The 7,480-nt window shown below is 43.7% G+C and overlaps 1 pseudogene; it reads right to left on the reverse strand.

Moving 5' to 3' along the window:
• Positions 1-4,012: 4,012 nt before the first annotated feature.
• Positions 4,013-5,905, reverse strand: LOC136514943 (pentatricopeptide repeat-containing protein At3g49240, mitochondrial-like; annotated as a pseudogene).
• Positions 5,906-7,480: the final 1,575 nt, after the last annotated feature.

Raw genomic sequence — 7,480 nt, forward strand, 5'->3', positions numbered from 1 at the left:
TTTCAACCAAGTTTCAGACCAGCGAACGGGGCCTACATTAACATGGAGATGGCTCCACTTGGTGCACGTTCCATTTAAACTCAAGTCAGTAAGGGTTCTTGCAGTCTGGTTCCTTCGCTCACTTATATTGATTGGAAAAGGTTCCTAATCACTGGTATTCTTCTGTTATTATCTGCAGTGAGGAACCGGACGAAGAGTGTTATGAACATCCAGAAGATCCACCGGCCAGATGCCGACAGGTTCCACGTACGCCTATGGGCTAGTTAGCAGCCGACAAGAGTCCTATCGGCCGACCAACAGGCTTCTAAATTTGCCATTAATCATTAACAAAATATTATTTAAAAAAATCGTCGTGTCCGTCAGTCAGTCCCTGCCAGAGCCACGTGCGCGCCGCGCCGCTCGGTTCGCTCTCCTGCCGTCCTGCATAGTCACCTTAGTTCCAATATTGGTCATATTTGTTTGTAAGCTATTAATTATGGAATACCGATCGTTTTTTATGATTATAGATTTCAAATACGGATGATAAAATTGGTGTGCTGACGCGGATTTTTATGATTATAGCTTTGAAATACATATGATAAATTTGGCGTACAAAATTATTATGCCTTGTCCTTTTCTGAAAGGAAAAAAGAGTTTTAAGAGAATGCGACTAATCTGACCTGCGAAGAGACGTAATTCCTTTCATTTCTCTTAAATTCCTGCCAAACCAAGCTGGCCATAAAGAAGATTTTTTGTCAATTTTTGTGACACATATTCTCAGATGGGAGAATTTCTTATTTGACACTAGGAAAATGAGTCGTTTCTTTTTTGGCCCTGAAATTTTCTTCGTTCCCTATTTGACACTCACTTCAACTTTCGTTCCTAATTTGACACTGTCGTCAAATCCGTTAGCTAACGGTGTTAACTGGCCGTTCAAAAGACGTTTTTGCCCCTAGAAAAAAAAGCGGCGAAGCAAATTTGAGAGGAAAAAAAACCTGCGCCTTTTTTTTTGTAGCTGGGCGCATGCATCAGAGGCGGGCGCAGGTTTTTTTTCCTCTCAAATTTGCTTCGCCGTTTTTTTTCTAGGGGCAAAAACGTCTTTTTAACGGCCAGTTAACACCGTTAGCTAACGGATTTGACGGCAATGTCAAATTAGGAACGAAAGTTGAAGTGAGTGTCAAATAGGGAACGAAGAAAATTTCAGGGCCAAGAAAGGAACGACTCATTTTCCCAGTGTCAAATAATGAATTCTCTCTTCTCAGATCTCACCATCTTTTTATGATTACACGGTACAACGCAGACACTCACAACCCATATACACTCACCCCTATTAATCCCTACGAACGCATATACGCAAACCATATCCCTATGAGCATCTTTGAAGACTGAGCCGGCAAATCTTCGAGATCAATGAAATCACCAGAGATTAGGATGAACCTTGGTGCTTGCGCGTGGCCTACACGGCTGGCCGCTCCACAGCATGCGCGCCGCCGCTCCCCGGCCCTTGCGATGTCGCCGCAGCTGCTAGCGCATTTTGCCTACAACGCTCCTAACTCGATGACGATGGCGACGGAGCCCCGCAGTGTGATGATGTCCTTGGACGCCGTCCGCGACATCACTTTGGCTCCACTTCTCCTCGCTCGGACGGATGGGATCGCAACCACATAATCGCACGTGATTTTTGTTTCCTTCTTCATTCACCGGGATAGTCGCCGTCGTGGGGTCCACTTCATGCTCCCTCGCGCAAGCTAGGGAAGCTGGGCAAGCGAGCGAGCGAGCGAGCGAGGGAGAAAAGAGAATTGCCGGTGATTGTGTGGGGCGCCGGTGTTTCCTTTATTCTCACGGTGATTAACTCCAACTTCCATCTATTCTAACACGCGATTTTTGTGATTTTTGTTTCCTTCTTCGTTTGCCTTGATTTGGTGCTTGCTTTCCATGCACGGGTGGGATTTTTTTCTACGTGATTAATTTTCTAACTGCAGAGAGTGAATTTGGTCACAGGGGACGGGCGTAGGAGCGAGGGGTGCGGGATCGCAGCAGGCAGAACGATGGACCCACGTTAGAATGTCGCACCAAAATGATGTCCACCCTTTTGTCTTTTTAGTTGTGAGAGATTCATACAGTATGTATGAAGACGGTGTGTGATATATTTTTCTAATCTTATACTATTTAATAACAAAAATATTTTTGTATCTATCACAAACATTAATGTGGTGTAGTGGTACGGGAATGACCTCCTAAACCATGGGGTCTTGTGTTCAAACCCTTGCATTGTCACTATTTCTGTGAATGCTAATTTCTTTCCTGGGAGAAAGAAATAAATCGGGATCGGTGCCGGCTTTGCGAGCGCGGAAAAAATGCAGTGGGAAAAGTATTCGCAAGAAAAAAAATGCCGTGGAAAAAAAATCCGGCAGCTGCGAGCGCGGGTGGCGGGAATGCGAGCGCGAGCACCTGTCGGCCCCCACTGGCCAACTGGACCTGTCGGTCTACCAAATGCCGACAGGTTCCCACGCCCTCCGGCCGAATTTTTTACTATTTGGCCCTTTTTTCGAACAAATAGACCCCTGGCGGAAAGAATTCCAGAAATTTTGCACCACATCCACATCCAAGTGGAGCCAATGGTCCATTTCTGGAATTCTTTCCGCCAGGAGTCTATTTGAGAGAAACTTTCGAAAAAAGGGCCAAATAGTAAAAAAATTCGGGCCCTCCGGCCCCCCAACTGCCGACTGGTCCTGTTGGCCCACCAGATCCGGGGGTACAGTATGCCAGTGTTTGATTGGTCTGTAGGTGACCAGCGCAAGCCCTATATAGACCAAAGGCATAGCATCGCATTTCATATGTACCCTATCGTTATTTTTTTCTTCTGATAAGATTCTGTTGGTTTAGTGCTGGCATATGCATTTGTTTAACATGCACTCAGGAGCTGGAAATTTTATGTGTGGAATGGTTTTTTTTTTCTCTCACTGCAACACATCTCTATAAGCGTGTATTTGTTGAAATGCTAGCAATCTCAAGCGGCCCTATACTCTGCATCTTTTTGTTCATATATAACTTTTTGTCTATATGGGTTTGTCCTGACTGCACACTACATTAACAGGGAGATGGCTCCACTTGGTGCACGTTCCATTTCAACTCAAGTCGGTAAGGGTTCTTGCAGTCTGGTTCCTTCGTTCACTTATATTGATTGGAAAAGGTTCCTAATCACTGGTATTCTTCTGTTATGATCTGCAGTGAGGAACTGGATGAAGAGTGTTAAGAACATCCAGAAGATCCACCGGCCAGATGCCGACAGGTTCCACGTACGCTTATGGGCTAGTTAGCAGCGACAAGAGTCCCATCGGCCGACCGATAGGATTCAAAATTTGCCATTAATCATTAACAAAATATTATTTAAAAAAATCGCCGTGTCCCTCGGTCAGGCCCTGCCAGTGCCGCGCACGCGCCGCGCCGCTGGGTTCGCTCTCCTGCCGTCCTGCATAGTCACCTTAGTTCTAATATTGGTCATATTTGTTTGTAAGCCACTAATTATGGAGTACCGATCGTTTTTTATGATTATAGATTTCAAATACGGATGATAAAATTGGTGTGCTGACACGGATTTTTATGATTATAGCTTTGAAATACGGATGATAAATTTGGCGTACAAAATTATTATGCCTTGTCCTTTTCTGAAAGAAAAAAAGAGTTTTAAGAGAATGGGTGGAATCTGACGTGCGAAGAGACGTAATTCCTTTCATTTCTCTTAAATTCTCGCCAAACCAAGCTGGCCCTAAAGAAGATTTTTTGTCAAATGACATTTTCAAATACGCACCTTTTTGTCAATTTTTGTGACACATATTCTCAGATCTCACCATCTTTTTACGATTACACAATACAACGTAGACACTCACAACCTATATACACTCAACATTTTTACACAATGAAATATGATGAGGTTGATTTTCGTGTCAACTGTTGAGATAGCAAAGAATGGCTGGATCTCACTTTCTGCTTTCTTCGGTAGCTTGCAATGTTGCTGCTAAGAATAGATTTTGCAACTACAATTCATGTCATTTACACGCTACTGGTAGCAAACACAGACAGTTGTTTTGATGCTGAACAAATAGAAAATGGCTTCCAATATTTACGCATCAAAATTCTATAAATGTTTGTATGCATCCAGTGCAGTAACACAATGCTCAGCCAGAAGCAAGCTAATTTTACCCGAAGATGAATCTTTGGCATCGCGAAATCACTAATCGCGCTCATTTATTGATATTGATATATAAACTGACAAGCCATAGCTTATGACTTGAGTGTGATGAACAAATTGTGGACATAACTTCTTGTGGTCATCACAGATAGGGCACATTGTCTCCTTTTCTTTCTGCCGGATTGCCTTGAAGTTCCTCTTCTTCATCGTCTCCACTTTCTGTTGGATTGCCTTGAAGTGGTCCCTTCTCCATCGTCTCCACTTTCTGTTGGATTGCCTTGAAGTGCCCCTTCTCCAGCTGATTTAAGGCCTAGCTTACTGAGAAAGCCCCCATCCAGGGTGTTTGCATCAGGAGCAGGCGCTCCTTCATTCTTAGTCTTCCTTTTATGGGCTAGGAAAGCTTCAATGGCAGCGGCACTGGCTTTAGCTGCGGCTTCATCCTTAGCAGCAATCTCTGCCCTCCTTCTCTCCCTCTCTTCCCTAGCAAGAGCCTCTGCCCTCGCCTTCTCTTCTGCAGCCCGGGCTTCTACTTCAGCCTTTTCCCTCTCCACATCCTCATATAACTTGGCGATGTCATTTTCCCTCCCATCTCCACGTAATGCTCCTTCCAAGAGCTCCCTCATTCCTTCGCTGAACACAACCTTCTCATCCAAAAGAATACCTTTTGCAACCTTGACTGCATCATCTAACCGGTCAGCAGCAATATATGCCTTCAGCAATGTCTCGTAGGTTGAGATGCTTGGGCTAACTCCCTTCTCCTTCATCTGATCGAAGTATTCCTGAGCCTTGTCGACCATACTGAAACCCACCAGGCCATCAATAAGTTTATGATATGCAGTTGCATCAGGCTTAAGCTCCAAATTGTTCATTTTGTCAAAGTAAGAGATACCATCATCGATGCGGTCGACACTGAAGCATGCTTCCATGAGCAGTAAATATGTCTCCTCATCCGCACCAACACCACTCTCAAACAACTCACTGTAGAGCAGCTCCACCTTATCTATCATCTGGTTAATCTGCAGGTGCCGAATCAAATTATTATAGGATGCCACATCAGGCACCAGCTTCCATATACAAGTATATACACATATATACATAGAAGTGTGCTAAAATAGTTGGGTATTCCTGGAAATACGGGGAATACCCTCTGTATCCGCCCATGATGGTACTATGGCTTTGAGTTGCAGAATATAGCACAGTACAAACAAACAATAACCTAAAGTTTACTTTGCCTCAGAAACCATCAATTTTCAAATACAGTACTCTATCCAATATGTTGTAGAATATAGCACAATCATGTTGCAGAATGTATGACAGGATATAATATTCTTCAAAGTTTCAGTTGCTATCCATTCTGTTTGAGTGCCATATAGCATAATTTATCCCCTCCTAGGCCATATATGTTGCAGAATATAGCACAATCATCTATCCAATATATGTTATTCTTCTACTGGATCTTAAACAATGATTGTAAATTGAAAAAATCACAAACCAGGAGAAGAGGGATTACCATGGTACAGGAGAAGAGGGGTCACTGCCGGCCGCATCAAACCAGGCTTGAGACGGTGAATGAGGGAACGGAAATCCATCTATGCTGGGGAAGCCACCAACGCTGGATCCATCAATGGAGGATGGCGCCGTCGCCGCGCCCTTGCCGACACCACCGGTGGTTGGGCGGGTCCCTGCTGCTGCTGAGCTGCCGCCACGTCCGAGAGAGCAGGCCGTCAGCGCCGAGCCTCCACCACGACCGAGAGAGAGAGCCGTCGGCGCCAAGAAGCCACCGCGACCGAGGGTACGGGCTGGGGCCGCCGCCGCCGCATCCAACGCCGACGGTGTGGATGCCTTCTTCTTCCTAGCTACGGCCGACATGGACATCTCGAGAGTGCGATGTGGAGATGGATGAGGCGGATTGGGGGAACCGGGATGAAGCGGATTGGGGGAACCGGGATGAGGCGGAGATATGGCGGGTGGAGATGGATTGGGCGCGGAAAACTCCCGCGCGCGCCCAAATCTTCTGCCTGCGCGCGCCATCGACTCCTACCCGCGCGGGATCCGAGCGCGCCGTTGCCTCTAGAAGACGAGGCCGTACAACGCAGCTGCCGCCGTCTCTTCCGCCTCGGAGCACGGGAGAAGGCCGTCGCCTCACGAGGCGACGGGGCGCGCGGCTAAATGGGGGGTTTCCTGCAAAAAAGCCCATCACGGAGACGGGAAAAGGACACCGTTGTACGTGCCCTGAGACGTGAGAAGTTCAGACGTTGGTGTTGTGCCTGGATTCAGTGTGCAACCAGCGTGCTAATAAATGACAGTTTGTTAAAGGCACACCAGTTACTGTCATTTATTATTCACAAAAAAAAAGTTACTGTCATTTATTCTATAGAGTACCTTTGGGGGGACAAATTTAATTTCCGCAGCTTGTTCCCATTTCAAATTAGAATAAATTTCACAGTCGGTCCCTGAACTTGGCCGGAGGTGTTATTCAGGTCCCTGAACTTCTAAAGCGATATCTGTGGGTCCCTAAACTTGACAGACGGTGTCATCCACGTCTCTGAACTTTCAAGATGATTACCGCAAGTCCCTAAACTTGGCTGGCGGTGTCATCCCGATCCCTAAACTTTCAAGGTGATCACCGCAGGTCCCTAAACTTGGCAAGCGGTGTCATCCATGTCCAAATATGGTCTAACCTACTCTATAAGTTGGCGTGGCACGCTGACTATGCGTTAGACATGAATCCAACTTGTGTCTATTAATCAATCATTATTTATATAATATTTATCATGAAAATACAAATTATATAAAAATAATTTACATCAGCAAAAAAATTAAAGTATTAAAATAATTTACAACAACAAATATATTAGGTTTAAACTAAAATAGAAAAATTCTAAAATTAATTTAGTATTTATGTATCGTTGATTGTATTAAAATAATATTAAAATTCCTATAGTATTAAAAGTTTTCTCAATTAAAAGTTACTTCTAATTTTAGTATAATTTTAAAAATTTTAATAATAGTATTATAGAAGTAACTTTTCTCTATTATTAATACTATAATACTATTACTATTAATAGTAGCATTATAGTATTAGAACTTTTAAGAATAGTATTATAGTATTAAAAGTTTTAACAATAATGTTATAGTATTAATAATAGAGAAAAGTTACTTCTATAATATTACTATTAAAACTTTTAAAATAATACTAAATTTAGAAGTAACTTTTAATAGAGAAAATTTTTAATACTATAGGTAACTTTTAATATTATTATATTTGAGTAGAGATGACACCACCTGTCAAGTTTAGAGACCTGTGGT

Source organism: Miscanthus floridulus, chromosome 17, assembly GCF_019320115.1.
Source record: "Miscanthus floridulus cultivar M001 chromosome 17, ASM1932011v1, whole genome shotgun sequence".
Taxonomy (NCBI): Eukaryota; Viridiplantae; Streptophyta; class Magnoliopsida; order Poales; family Poaceae; genus Miscanthus; species Miscanthus floridulus.